Consider the following 14,228-nt stretch of genomic DNA (forward strand, 5'->3'; position numbering starts at 1 on the left):
CGACCGCTCCGCTTCGGCAAATTCCTTTCCAATAATGCGGTCATAGTTTCCTTTCGGCGGATCAGACTTCGGTGGTTTTGTCAGGGCAGCCAGAGTGCGCTTCACTTTCACCCGATCTACCTTCTCCTCCGGAGGTGGATGTTTCTTTGCTTTCATCCCTTCAAAGAATTTCTTCACTTCTTCTCGCGCGATCTCGGCGTTCTCCTCCTGGTTCCTCTCGTATGGTAACTTCTCTGGAGTCTTCAGAGAAGGACCGAATCTGTATGTCCTCCCGCCTCTGGTTGTACTGCTAGACGCCGACCGAGCAGACGTAGCGGTTGTCTTCTTTACTTGCTTAAGCGGCGGAGGAGAAGGACTACGACGCGCCGGAGTAGCTGGAGCGGCGGCAGGTCTCTTCCGCCCTTGCTGACGAGGCGGAGAAGGAGGAGGCTGGCTGCTCGGGCGCGTCGGCGCAGGCGGAGAAGGAGGCGGAGTGCCGCCGCGCGCCGGAGAAGGAGCCGGCCGAGGGCCCTGATCGTCACTCGCCGGAGGAGGAGGAGGCGGTGGAGGCGGAGTGCCCTGACTCGCCGGAGGAGGAGGAGGAGGCGGAGGCGTCCAGTTCGGAAGGTTGATGAGCTCCTTCTGCCATAGGCATGGAGTCTTCAAAGCAGACCCCAGCCGAGTCTCCCCTTCACCGGTAGGGTGGTCAAGCTGGAGGTCCTCAAATCCCTCCGTTATCTCATCCACCATCACCCTAGCATATCCTTCTAGAATCGGCCGTCAGTGAAAAGTTGCGCCGGGTTCAGTAGGATAAACAGAGCCAACAGCCGCCTTGACCTTCAAATTCATCCATTGCGTCATAAGGTGGCAATTTTGAGACTCCGTGATAGCATCCACGGGATAGCTGGCAGGAGCCGTCAAGGCATGCTCTGGCTGAAGCAGCTCTGTGGAAGCCACGCTGCTTCTGCGCTGAGATGGCGGGGTAGCTTCGGGGGAGGCTTCGGCAGTACGTTTTCTGCGATTTGCTTCTCGTTCCTCTATCGCGTCCACCCTTGCTTGCAGCGCCTGCATTTGGGTCTGCTACACTTTTTTCCTCCTCTCATGGGATTTGTAACCGCCTGCGTCCGGAAACCCAACCTTCCACGGAATGGAGCCTGGCGTGCCTCGTGTCCGTCCAGGGTGCTCAGGATTCCCGAGGGCCATTGTGAGCTCGTCGTTCTCTCTGTCTGGAAAGAACGTCCCTTCCTGCGCTGCTTCGATATACTGCTTAAGCTTACTGACTGGTATGTCCATTTGATCGTTCGTCCAAATGCACTTCCCTGTTTCAGGGTCCAGGGTTCCGCCAGCCCCGAAGAACCAAGTCCGGCAACGGTCTGGCCAGTTATTTGTCTCTGGTTCGATCCCTTTATGTACCAGATCATTCTCACTCTTGGACCACTTAGGCCGGGCTACGAGGTAGCCACCTGACCCCGTACGATGGTGAAGCTTCTTCTTCGCAGCATTTTGCTTGTTTGTCACCGACATCTTCTTACTCTTTTCTGATGTCTTGTGGGCCACAAATGCGGGCCAGTGATCTCTAATCTTCTCATATCTGCCCTTGAATTCTGGTGTCTCATTATTTTCGACAAACTTATTCAGCTCTTTCTTCCACCTCCTGAATAGTTCTGCCATCCTCTTCAGAGCAAAAGACTTGATTAATTTCTCTTTAACTGGGTTCTCTGGATTTTCCTCAGGCGGTAGGGTGAAATTTGACTTCAGCTCAGTCCAAAGATCATTTTTCTGCATATCATTGACGTAAGACACCTTAGGGTCTTCTGTAGCTGGCTTAAACCATTGCTGGATGCTTATCGGGATCTTGTCCCTAACCAGAACCCCGCACTCAGCAACAAATGCGCTCTTTGTCCGGAGGGGTTCAATAGGTTGGCCGTCGGGCGCGATTGCTATGATCTCAAACTTTTCATCCGAGCTCAACTTTTTCTTCGGGCCTCGTCTCTTTACCGAAGTTGTGCTCGATTCGGAGGGCTAGAAAAAAGAACAAAGACTTAATTAATATGTGCACATACCAAAACAATGAATGCATCAATCAGCTAGTCAGCATAGGCTTAACTAATATATATACCTGGCCGGACTCGGTTCGGTCACCGGAGCCGTCCTCATGTTCTTCTTCTTGCACCGGCATTAGGTCACCGTAGCCAGCTTGTTCACCCTCTCCTTCCAGACCATCGGTTTCGTTGAGAAACAACGAGATGGAATCACTTCCTTCTGCGATTATGTCCCTCAACAACGCTTCTTTTGTTGCTTCGTCTAGGGCGGTGTCCATAGTTTCTACAAATATTTACAACATGGCAATTATTATTCAAACATGACAGATGGATATATTAGTGCCAAACGTAGAACTAGCTACCTAATCATAGTAAGCTATCGGGAGGGGGTATATATCGACAACGACGACACTACATCATGTTCGAGAGGATCGCCGAGGGGTCAGGAGGTTGCCTAGTGTCAAAGGATTCAACAAAACCATGTCTTCATCATTAGGCGAAAGTAACATGTGCATGATGGTACGAAGCTCTTCAAAGTTGTTCTGGAACGGACTCCCAGATAGGATAATCCGCCTTTTGGTACAAAGTTCAGCAAGAGCCTTCCGAATATCGCTATTTGGAAGGCCTTTGCTGAATTGGTACCAAAAGGCGGATTATTCTATCCGGGACTCCATTCCAAAACAACTTTGCAGAACTTCGTACCAACATGCCCTGGTTACTTCCGGCTAATGATGAAGGCATGGATTTCTTCAATACTTTGACACTAGGAAACCTCTCTCTACTTCCGGCTAATAAGAAGAAGAAGAAGAAGAAGAAGAAAAGAAGAAAAAAAAGAGGAGAAGAAGAAAGGAATAGAGGAGAAAAGAGAAAATAGAATATATTCTATTTTCTCTTCTTCTCCACTATTCCTTTCTTCTTCTCCTCTTCTTTTTCTTCTTTTTTCTTCTTCTTATTTATTTCTCCTCTTCTTTTCGGTAGAGGAAACCCTAAATAGCTAGCAAGTATCATGGGTGTGAGATACATGTGGCCTTCGGTGTCGGACACTACATCCACGTCCCACAAGTGACGTGGGCGTCGAAGCCCGCGCCACTTGTGGGATGTGGGTGTAGTGTCCGACACCGACGGTACATGTATCTCACACCGACGATACTTTCTATTTAGGGTTTCTCCTCTACCGCTCCTCGACCTCTCGACGACCCTCGTTCCCGATAAAATAAAGAGGAAGAAGAAGAAGAAAAAAGAAGAGAAAAAAGAATAGAGGAGAAGACTTCCTCTTCTTCTCCCTCTTCTTCCCCTTCTTCCTCGCCTCTCTCATGAATGTCCGGCGTTCTCGACCCCCCCCACCTGTCGAAGAAAAAAAAGAAGAAAAAAAGAGGAGAAGAAGAAAGGAATAGTGGAGAAAAGAGAAAATAGAATATATATTCTATTTTCTCTTCTTCTCCACTATTCCTTTCTTCTTCTCCTCTTCTTTTTCTTCTTTTTTCTTCTTCTTATTTATTTCTCCTCTTCTTTTCCTCTCCTCTTCTTCTTTCTTTCCTCTTCTTATTTTCTTCTTTCCTATCCTTCTTTTTCTAAAATTGTAACTTTTGCATATATAAAACTATTCTAAAATTGTAACTTTCTATATAAAACTTTCCTATCGGGAAGGGGAGAAGATCGAAGAAAAAAAAGAAGAAAAAAAAGAGAAGAAGAAAGGAATAGAGGAGAAGAAGAAAAATAGAATTTTTTTCTATTTTTTCTTCTTCTCCTCTATTCCTTTCTTCTTCTCGTCTTCCTTTTCTTCCTCTCCTCTTCTTCTCCTTTTTCCTCTTCTTTTTTTCTCCTCTTCTTCCCGACCCTCGCCCCCTCGAACACTTGGCGACCCTCGACCCTCTACCCTAGCTAGTTCCCGACCTAGCTTGTCGAAGTTATCTGGTACACACATATACATACATACACACATAGACTACACACATGCATACATACACATACATACACATACATATACATATCTGCATGCACACACATATACACTGCACACACATACACATACATACACATATATATACACTACACACATGCATACATATATCTCAAAAAAATTAACAGAGGCGGGCGGCGGCGCGGCAAGCGGAGCGCGGCCAGGCGGCGCGGCAAGCGGAGCGCGGCCAGGCGGCGGCGTCGAGGCAGAACACGACGGGCGGCGGCGGCGCGGCAAGCGGAGCACGTACGGGCAGAGCACGGCGGGCAGAGCACGGCGGGCAGCGGCGTCGGGGCGCGGCAAGAGCACGGCGGGCAACGGCGTCGGGGCGCGGCTGGCGGTGGTGGCAGGGCGCGGCGGGGGGAGAGGAGGAGAGGAGGGGAATGACACGGCGGCTCACAGTGGGAGCGGGCCGGGAAGGCGTCGGGGTAGGGCTCGACGGCGGCGGCGAGGACGGCGAAGTGGAGCAGCCTGACGGCGTCGGGGCAGGGCTCGGTGGTGGCGGAGGCGACGATGAGGGGCAGGGCTCGGCGGCGGCGACGGCGACGAGGAGGACGAGCAGCCTGGCGGCGTCGGCGATGGGGAATGGAGCAGTTGGCGAAAATTTCGCAAGGGTTGGCTTATATAGCCAGAGCAATGGTCCCTGTTCGTGAAACCAACCGGGACTAATGCCCCTCTTTGGTCCCGGTTGGTGCCACGAACCGGGACCAAAGGCCAATTCTCAGCAGCCCAAAGGGCGGGAAGCGGCGGCCTTTGGTCCCGGTTGGTGGCACCAACCGGGACTAAAGGGGGGCATTGGTCGCGGTTGGTGCCACGAACCGGGACCAATGCCCCCTTTAGTCCCGGTTGGTGCTACCAACCGGGACCAATGCCCTTGTGCGCCCCGCGCCCAAAAGTTTAGTCCCACATCGCTAGCTGAAGGGCGCCGGCACTGGTTTATAAGCGCTGCTCTGCCTCCCCATTCGAGCTCCTCTCTAATGCAGGCTTTCGGGCCTAAGCTTGCTACTGCCTGTGGGCCTATTGGGCCTCTGCGGGCCTGAATCCTGGCCCATGTAGGGTTTCTAGTCGTATTCAGGCCGTGGAGGCCCAGTAGGTGGCATTTTTTTTAGTTTTTTCTTTTTTATTTCTACATTTTTTTGGTTTTTTATTTTTTTATTTCTACTTAAAACTAAATACTTAAAGTTTTTTAGTGATTTCTTTTTGCTTTTAGGTCACAAAAATTATAAACTTTCTGTTAGTGCCATTAGTTTTAAATTTTGAATAGTTTAAATTTGAATTTTTAAAAATTTGTGTGAATCACTAGTTTATGAATAACTTTACTATAAAAATAGAATTTTTTTTCTATTTATTTTTTATTTATACTTACAACTAAATACTTATAGTTTTTTAGTGATTTCTTTTTGATTTTAGGTCACAAAAATTATAAACTTTCTGTTAGTGCCATTAGTTGATCATAACATAAAATTATATTCTTTTTGCTATTGAAGAATATTATAGTTTTATTTTAGTTGATCATAACATAATATTTTAATTGATTGTTTTTATTTTCATAAAAGTTTTGTAGTTCATTCTGTTTGCTATTAATTCATTCTTTGAGCTAAATGACTCCGAAATTGGAAAGCATTTCAAAATGAACTCTGAAAAGGTTGAAAGTTGGCATGGTATCATCATTTCACCCACATAACATGTTCCAAAAAGTAGAGAGGGTTACGACAAAAACTTGATGCACTTCGTGTACAAAATGGACAATCACTTTCGAAGTATCAAAGTTTCGAACCATAAGACATGAAAGCATTTCAAATGAACTCTGAAAAAGTTGAAAGTTTGGATGGTATCATAATTTCACCCACATAGCATTTGCTTATTGCGGGAGAAAGTCTTCACTTTTTCTTCGCTTGTGTCATTTGCTTATTGCGCCGTAACCATGGATAATCTTCATTGTTTATCAGGATGCTTGGGTCAGCCTTGACATTGAAGGGAGGAATTTCATGAAAATTTTCATAATCTTCAGACATGTCTGTCTTGCCGTCCACTCCCAGGATGTCCCTTTTTCCTGAAAGAACTATGTGGCGCTTTGGCTCATCGTATGATGTATTCGCTTCCTTATCTTTTCTTTTTCTTGGTTTGGTAGACATGTCCTTCACATAGATAGCCTGTGCCACATCATTGGCTAGGACGAACGGTTCGTCAGTGTACCCAAGATTTTTCAGATCCACTGTTGTCATTCCATACTGTGGGTCTACCTGTACCCCGCCGCCTAACAGATTGACCCATTTGCACTTAAACAAAGGGACCTTAAAATCAGGTCCGTAGTCAAGTTCCCATATGTCCACTATGTAACCATAATATGTGTCCTTTCCGCTCTCGGTTGCTGCATCAAAGCGGACACCGCTGTTTTGGTTGGTGCTCTTTTGATCTTGGGCGATCGTGTAAAATGTATTCCCATTTATCTCGTATCCTTTGTAAGTCAATACAGTCAAAGATGGTCCCCTGGACAACAAGTACAACTCATCACAAACAGTGTTGTCACCTCTGAGACGTGTTTCTAACCAACTGTTGAAAGTCCTGATGTGTTCACATGTAATCCAGTCGTCGCATTGCTCCGGGTGTTTGGAGCGCAGACTGTTCTTGTGTTCATCGACATACGGGGTCACCAAGGTAGAGTTCTGTAGAACTGTGTAGTGTGCTTGAGACCAAGAATATCCGTCCCTGCATATTATTGAGTCTCTTCCAAGAGTGCCTTTTCCAGTCAGTCTCCCCTCATACCGCGATTTAGGGAGACCTATCTTGTTAAGGCCAGGAATGAAGTCAACACAAAACCCGATAACATCCTCTGTTTGATGGCCCATGGAGATGCTTCCTTCTGGCCTAGCGCGGTTACGGACATATTTCTTTAGGACTCCCATGAACCTCTCAAAAGGGAACATATTGTGTAGAAATACGGGCCCCAGGATGACAATCTCGTCGACTAGATGAACTAGGACGTGCGTCATGATATTGAAGAAGGATGGTGGGAACACCAGCTCGAAACTGACAAGACATTGCGCCACATCACTCCTTAGCCTTGGTACGATTTCTGGATCGATCACCTTCTGAGAGATTCCATTGAGGAATGCACATAGCTTCACAATGGCTAATCGAACGTTTTCCGGTAGAAGCCCCCTCAATGCAACCGGAAGCAGTTGTGTCATAATCACGTGGCAGTCATGAGACTTTAGGTTCTGAAACTTTTTCTCTGGCATATTTATTATTCCCTTTATATTCGACGAGAAGCCAGTCGTGACCTTCATACTGAGCAGGCATTCAAAGAAGATTTCTTTCTCTTCTTTCGTAAGAGCGTAGCTGGCAGGACCTTTATACTGCTTCGGAGGCATGCCATCTTTTTCGTGCAAACGTTGCAGGTCCTCTCGTGCCTCGGGTGTATCTTTTGTCTTCCCATACACGCCCAAGAAGCCTAGCAGGTTCACGCAAAGGTTCTTCGTCACGTGCATCACGTCGATTGAGGAGCGGACCTCTAGGTCTTTCCAGTAGGGTAGGTCCCAAAATATAGATTTCTTCTTCCACATGGGTGCGTGTCCCTCAGCGTCATTCGGAACAGCTAGTCCACCGGGACTATTTCCAAAGATTACGTAGTGTAAATCATTGACCATAGCAAGCACGTGAACACCGGTGCGCATGGCGGGCTTCTTCCGGTGATCTGCCTCGCCTTTGAAATGCTTGCCTTTCTTTCGACATTGATGGTTGGTCGGAAGAAATCGACGATGGCCCAGGTACACATTCTTCCTGCATTTGTCCAGGTATATACTTTCAGTGTCATCTAAACAGTGCGTGCATGCGTGGTATCCTTTGTTTGTCTGTCCTGAAAGGTTACTGAGAGCGGGCCAATCGTTGATGGTCACGAACAGCAACGCCTTAAGGTTAAATTCCTCCTGTCTGTGCTCATCCCACGCACGTACACCATTTCCATTCCACAACTGTAAAAGTTCTTCAACTAATGGCCTTAGGTACACATCAATTTCGTTGCCGGGTTGCTTAGGGCCTTGGATGAGAACTGGCATCATAATGAACTTCCGCTTCATGCACATCCAAGGAGGAAGGTTATACATACATAGAGTCACGGGCCAGGTGCTGTGATTGCTGCTCTGCTCCCCGAAAGGATTAATGCCATCCGCGCTTAAAGCAAACCATACATTCCTTGGGTCCTTTGCAAACTCATCCCAGTACTTTCTCTCGATTTTTCTCCACTGCGCCCCGTCAGCGGGTGCTCTCAACTTCCCATCTTTCTTTCGGTTCTCACTGTGCCATCGCATCAACTTGGCATGCTCTTCGTTTCTGAACAGACGTTTCAACCATGGTATTATAGGAGCATACCACATCACCTTCGCAGGAACCCTCTTCCTGAGGGGCTCGCCGTCAACATCACCAGGGTCATCTTGTCTGATCTTATACCGCAACGCACCGCATACCGGGCATGCGTTCAGATCCTTGTATGCACCGCGGTAGAGGATGCAGTCATTAGGGCATGCATGTATCTTCTCCACCTCCAATCCTAGAGGGCATACGACCTTCTTTGCTGCGTATGTACTGTCGGGCAATTCGTTATCGTTTGGAAGCTTCTTCTTCAATATTTTCAGTAGCTTCTCAAATCCTTTGTCAGCCACAGCATTCTCTGCCTTCCACTGCAGCAATTCCAGTACGGTACCGAGCTTTGTGTTGCCATATTCGCAATTGGGGTATAACCCTTTTTTGTGATCCTCTAACATGCGATCGAACTTCAGCTTCTCCTTTTGACTAATGCATTGCGTCCTTGCATCGACAATGACCCGGCGGAGATCATCATCATCGGGCACATCGTCTGGTTCCTCTTGATCTTCAGCAGCTTCACCCGTGGCAGCATCATTGGGCACATCGTCTGGTTCCTCTTGATCTTCACCAGCTCCCCCCGTTGCAGCATCACCGTATTCAGGGGGCACATAGTTGTCATCGTACTCTTCTTCTTCGCCGTCTTCCATCATAACCCCTATTTCTCCGTGCCTCGTCCAAACATTATAGTGTGGCATGAAACCCTTGTAAAGCAGGTGGGAGTGAAGGATTTTCCGGTTAGAGTAAGACCTCGTATTCCCACATTCAGTGCATGGACAACACATAAAACCATTCTGCTTGTTTGCCTCAGCCGCATCGAGAAACTCATGCACGCCCTTAATGTACTCGCGGGTGTGTCTGTCACCGTACATCCATTGCCGGTTCATCTGCGTGCATTATATATAATTAAGTGTCCAAATTAATAGAAGTTCATCATCACATTAAAACCAAAGTGCATACATAGTTCTCATCTAACAACATATAGCTCTCTAGAGCATCTAATTAATTAAACCACACATTGAAACTATGTAAAACATTTCAATGCGAAAACAAATGCAATCATAATCGCAACCAAGGTAACAATTGATCCAACGGCATAATGATACCAAGCCTCGGTATGAATGGCATATTTTCTAATCTTTCTAATCTTCAAGCGCATTGCATCCATCTTGATCTTGTGATCATCGACGACAGCCGCAACATGCAACTCCAATATCATCTTCTCCTCCTCAAATTTTTTTATTTTTTCCTTCAACAAATTGTTTTCTTCTTCAACTAAATTTAACCTCTCGACAATAGGGTCGGTTGGCATTTCCGATTCACATACATCCTAGATAAATAAAATCTATGTCACGTTGGTCGGCATAATTTTCATAAACAATAAATGAACCAATAGTTATGAAGATAATATACATACCAAATCCGAATCATAGATAGGACGAGGGCCGACGGGGGCGGATACCAAAACCATCGCACTATATAAGATGCAATAGTAAATGTAAGAAAATGATACAAGTATCTATCTAAACAGACAAGTAAGAATATTTTTCCTTTCAGAAAGAAGATAAGAACAAGAGGCTCACCACGGTGGTGTCGGTGGTGAGATCAGCGCGGGTGATCGACGGCGGTGAAGACGGGGACGGGGCGTGACGGACCGCTAAATCTAGACAAATCTCAAGGAAAATGGAGCTTGGAGGTCGAGCTTCGAGAGGAGAAAGTTTAAGTAGTGTGGCTCGGGCATTCCATCGAACACCTCATGTGCATAGGAGGTGAGCTAGAGCACCACAAACCCCTCCCCTCGCCGGCCAGAGAAAAACAGAGCACTGGAGTGCTCTGCTCGCGGGAGAGGGTATATATAGGCACCTCATTGGTCCCGGTTTGTGGCAAGAACCGGGACCAAAGGGGAGCCTTTGGTCCCGGTTCAGGCCACCAACCGGGACCAATGGTGGTGGGCCAGGAGCGAGGCCCATTGGTCCCGGTTCGTCCCACCAACCGGGACCAAAAGGTCCAGACGAACCGGGACCAATGGACCACGTGGCCCGGCCGGCCCCCTGGGCTCACGAACCGGGACCAATGCCCACATTAGTCCCGGTTCTACACTGAACCGGGACTAATGGGCTGAGCCAGCCTGGACCATAGCCCTGTTTTCTACTAGTGGAAGGAGAGTGCATCTACATACCCTTGTAGATCGCTAAGCAGAAGCGTTGCAAGAACGCGGATGAAGGAGTCGTACTCGTAGCGATTCAGATCGCGGTTGATTCCGATCTAAGTGCCGAAAGGACGACACCTCCGCGTTCAACACACGTACAGCCCGGGGACGTCTCCTCCTTCTTGATCCAGCAAGGGGAGAGGAGAAGTTGAGGGAGAGCTCCGTAAGCACGACGGCGTGGTGGTGGTGGAGCTCGTGGTTCTCCGGCAGGGCTTCGCCAAGCACCATGGAGGAGGAGGAGAAGGTAGGAGGAGGGAGGGCTGCGCCAGGGAAGAGGTCACGGCTGCCCTCCCACCCCTCCACTATATATAGGGGCAAGGGGAAGGGTGCTGCTGCCCTCTCTCTCCCTCACTATATATAGGGGGAAGGGAGGAGGGAGAGGCGCCCTAGGGTTCCCTAGGGGAGGGGCGGCGGCCACAGGGGAAACCCTAGATGGGTTTGGGCGCCCCCACCCCCTAGGAAACTTGCCCCCCAAGCCGGGAGGGGCGGCTGCCCTAGGGGTGGCGCCCCCACCTCTCCTGGTTACGTGAGATGGGGTGGGAGGGGCGCTCAGCCCCTTAGTGGGCTGATGTGCCCTCTCCCCTTGGCCCATAAGGCCCCCCAACGCTTGCCGGGGCCTCCGAAACCCCTTTCGGACACGCTGATCATCACCTGGTACCCCCAGAACAATTCCGGACTCCAATACCCTTCGTCCAATGTACCGATCTTCACCTCCGGACCATTCCGGAGCTCCTCGTCATGTCCGGGATCTCATCCGGGACTCCGAACAACCTTCGGTAACCACATACTATTTCCCATAACAACTCTAGCGTCACCGAACCTTAAGTGTGTAGACCCTACGGGTTCGGGAACTATGCAGACATGACTGAGACAACTCTCCGGCCAATAACCAATTGTGACACTCCAAAATTTTAATTTGGTTTTCATCAAAAACTTTGTTGGATTTTAAAAGAGAGCTTTTAAAAATTTCTTTTTCAGAAATCCTTCCTCTTAAAAACTTCCTTTCCTTTGGCAAGGATTTTCTTTTCCCTTTCAAATTTGGTGTTGAAGTTTTTGGGAGCTTTTCCTTCTGGTTGTTACCCTCTCAAACTTTTTCATTTTCATTTAAAATAAAGAAACCCTAGGAGTTTTGGGACTTCTTTCTTTTTGAATCCACCCATGGTTTTACCATGTCTCCTATAGTAAAACTTCTCAAAACCCCTCCCTCCACCTTTGGACAATCTAACTTCTCTATCTCAACAAGTCCAAACAAGTTTTTGGATTTTATTTCAATTATTTTTACCTCCCAAAACTTTTCTGCCATTCATTTTGAGCCTAAGTGATTTTCAAAGCAAGTACCATTTTGCCTTTGAGTTTTTGTCCCAAACCAACTTCCCTGGATTGTCTTTAGTACCCACAACCTAGAACCATCTTGATCCACTCTTCTTCTTTTTAAAAATTTGAAATTTCACTCACTGCAAGTTTGGACCAGATTTGCCAAATTTGGTGAAATTCATATCTACACTCCTCCAAAAATTCCACCAAAAATCATACAGCCTACTGGAGCAATGAGAAGCCACTCCACCAAATTTCAGCTCTAGGAAAAATCCCTAGATGCCAGGAGCATTCTGTCGAACACCTGAGCTGCACTGTTCTTTGCATTTTCAGTAAAGTTCAGTAAAATTCAGTTTTACAGTGTCGTTTTCTTCAGAGTTCAGTCACAAGCTCACAGTGCGCTTGGCTCGATGCTCGCAGCCCCTCCCTCTTGTCCGGAGCTTCACACGCGTGCGTGGAGCCTTCCTGGCGTCGATGGCACGCTGGCCCGCCCTCGCTGGCGTCTTCTGCGGCGTCGGGACCTCCCGTGGCGGCCGACAGAAGGCACACCACGGCAGAACGCCGTTCAGCGCCGCCCAAGCCATCTGGTAGCTCCGCGTGGCCGTCTCCCTTGCCAGCGCACGCGTGCAGCACCGCCGCCGTGGCCTGGCACGCGCAGGGCGCGCTCCCTGCCGCCGACGTGCCGCACGGCTGTTCCGTTGGGACAGGCTGTAAAACCCCCTCCCGTGCTGAGCTGGACCCTGGAATGGCACCACTACTCCACCTAGGCGATGCCCAAGCCCCTAATCCCACTGCCCAACCACAGCGCCACCGTAATCACTCGCCGGACTTATCCCGTTCGCGGCAACCGCCTCGGGCCGGCTATATATAGCGCCCCTAAGCTCCCTCTCGCCCCCGCACACCTCCACCACCTCACTGGACCCCGACCAGCAACTAGAAGAGCCTCGAGGGGCCCTTCTTCCTCGACTCCGGCCGCCTTGCTCCGCCTCGGCCTCCAGCTTGATTCACTCCGGTGAGGCCATCTCCGGCGCCCAAACCTCGTCCGTAGCCCTCTCTCACACCCAGTACTCTAACCCCCTCATCAATTTGGCCTTTGCAGTCCTCTCCGACGAGCTCCATCCACGCCCGAATCGCCGTCCGCCGGAGCAAAGCTCGCTGTCGATGTGGTATTCGCCGGCGACCACCACCACCACCCACCGTTGCGGAAGGACACGGTGAGCACGTTGGTAACCTCCGATCCCCTTACCTCGCCGTGGATCGCCGCCGGCGACCACCGCAGTCCTCGGGCGCCGACGAGCCGCGTCGCTCCCATTTGAAAGTTTAAACATGACAAGTGGGACCCGCTGTCAGCCTCTCTGTCCTTTCTAAACGAAGCGTTTTCTAAAAACGCCTTCTGCCAAATGCGCTTTCCCTCTGGGCTGGCGTAGTTTCTGCCGAAGCGTTTTCTGTTTTTATAAGCTAGCCCCTGGAAACTTTCTGTTTCATTACAGATGAGTCCCTGGACAAAAACCTTTATAACTTTTAAACAGAATAGTATTTTTGATTGATTATTTTTCTGTCCTCTTCAGAATTTTGTCTAGTTTTTTATCATATTTATTTGAAAAATATTTGGTATAACTTTCTGTGCACCTCTTGGTATTTACGATAGCGCATGTATTTCTTTATACCGTAGATACCGAAGGAGGTAACGGAGCCGCGAACTTCACCGAGCTAGGCTCCGACTACTCCGAACCAGGCAAGCATGTTTGAACTTTTGATATGATGAGTGTCTTGGCATGTTTTGCATTTTAGTTAGTCTCATGGCATGTTGATGAGCACACCGATAAACGTTATTTCCATGCATCGTTGAGGCAAGTGAGTTCGATGATCCATAAGTGGATGGATGCGAATATGAATGGCCATGTATTGGCATGAGGATGGGTAAGATGGCAGTGTTGTAGCATGCCAGTCTTATGCCAGACTATGTGACTGCAGTGTCAAACCGTATCGGTCCAGTTCCTCCCATTTCCTTCCCTGTACTACCACATGTTTTCCGCAAGGAATATGGCTTAGTAAGTTGCAAACCGCTTTCCTGGTACACACCAAAAGGAGAGGCCGGGATGATGGTTCCATGGCCCTGGATTAAAGCCAGTCATCCAGTCAGGGGGCATGGGTGTTTCCGGTTGGGACCGAGAGGGGGGCACCCCTTAGAGCGCGCGTATATAAATTTGATCCCATGCTATTCGAGATTGTGATCTCCCCATCTCAAAAGTTTTTCTTGGACGATGTCTAGGGTGATTCCTAGCATCGAGAGGTAGGATGGGTGTGTACTGGTTAGCTGTGTTTTCTTCCGAAAAACCGTAAACGGAACTAGTCCTTCGTG

General features: G+C 48.7%; 1 long non-coding RNA gene across 1 annotated transcript; it reads right to left on the reverse strand.

Moving 5' to 3' along the window:
* Positions 1–9,430: 9,430 nt before the first annotated feature.
* LOC147962388 (uncharacterized) lies at positions 9,431–10,240 on the reverse strand. Its single transcript, XR_015609640.1, has 3 exons — positions 9,927–10,240; positions 9,761–9,818; positions 9,431–9,673 (listed from the first exon to the last, which is right to left on the reverse strand). It is a non-coding gene; the product is annotated as an uncharacterized LOC147962388 (long non-coding RNA).
* Positions 10,241–14,228: the final 3,988 nt, after the last annotated feature.

The sequence above is a fragment of the Triticum urartu genome, chromosome 7A (genome assembly GCF_056163025.1).
Source record: "Triticum urartu cultivar PI428250 chromosome 7A, HENAU_Tu73, whole genome shotgun sequence".
NCBI lineage: Eukaryota > Viridiplantae > Streptophyta > Magnoliopsida > Poales > Poaceae > Triticum > Triticum urartu.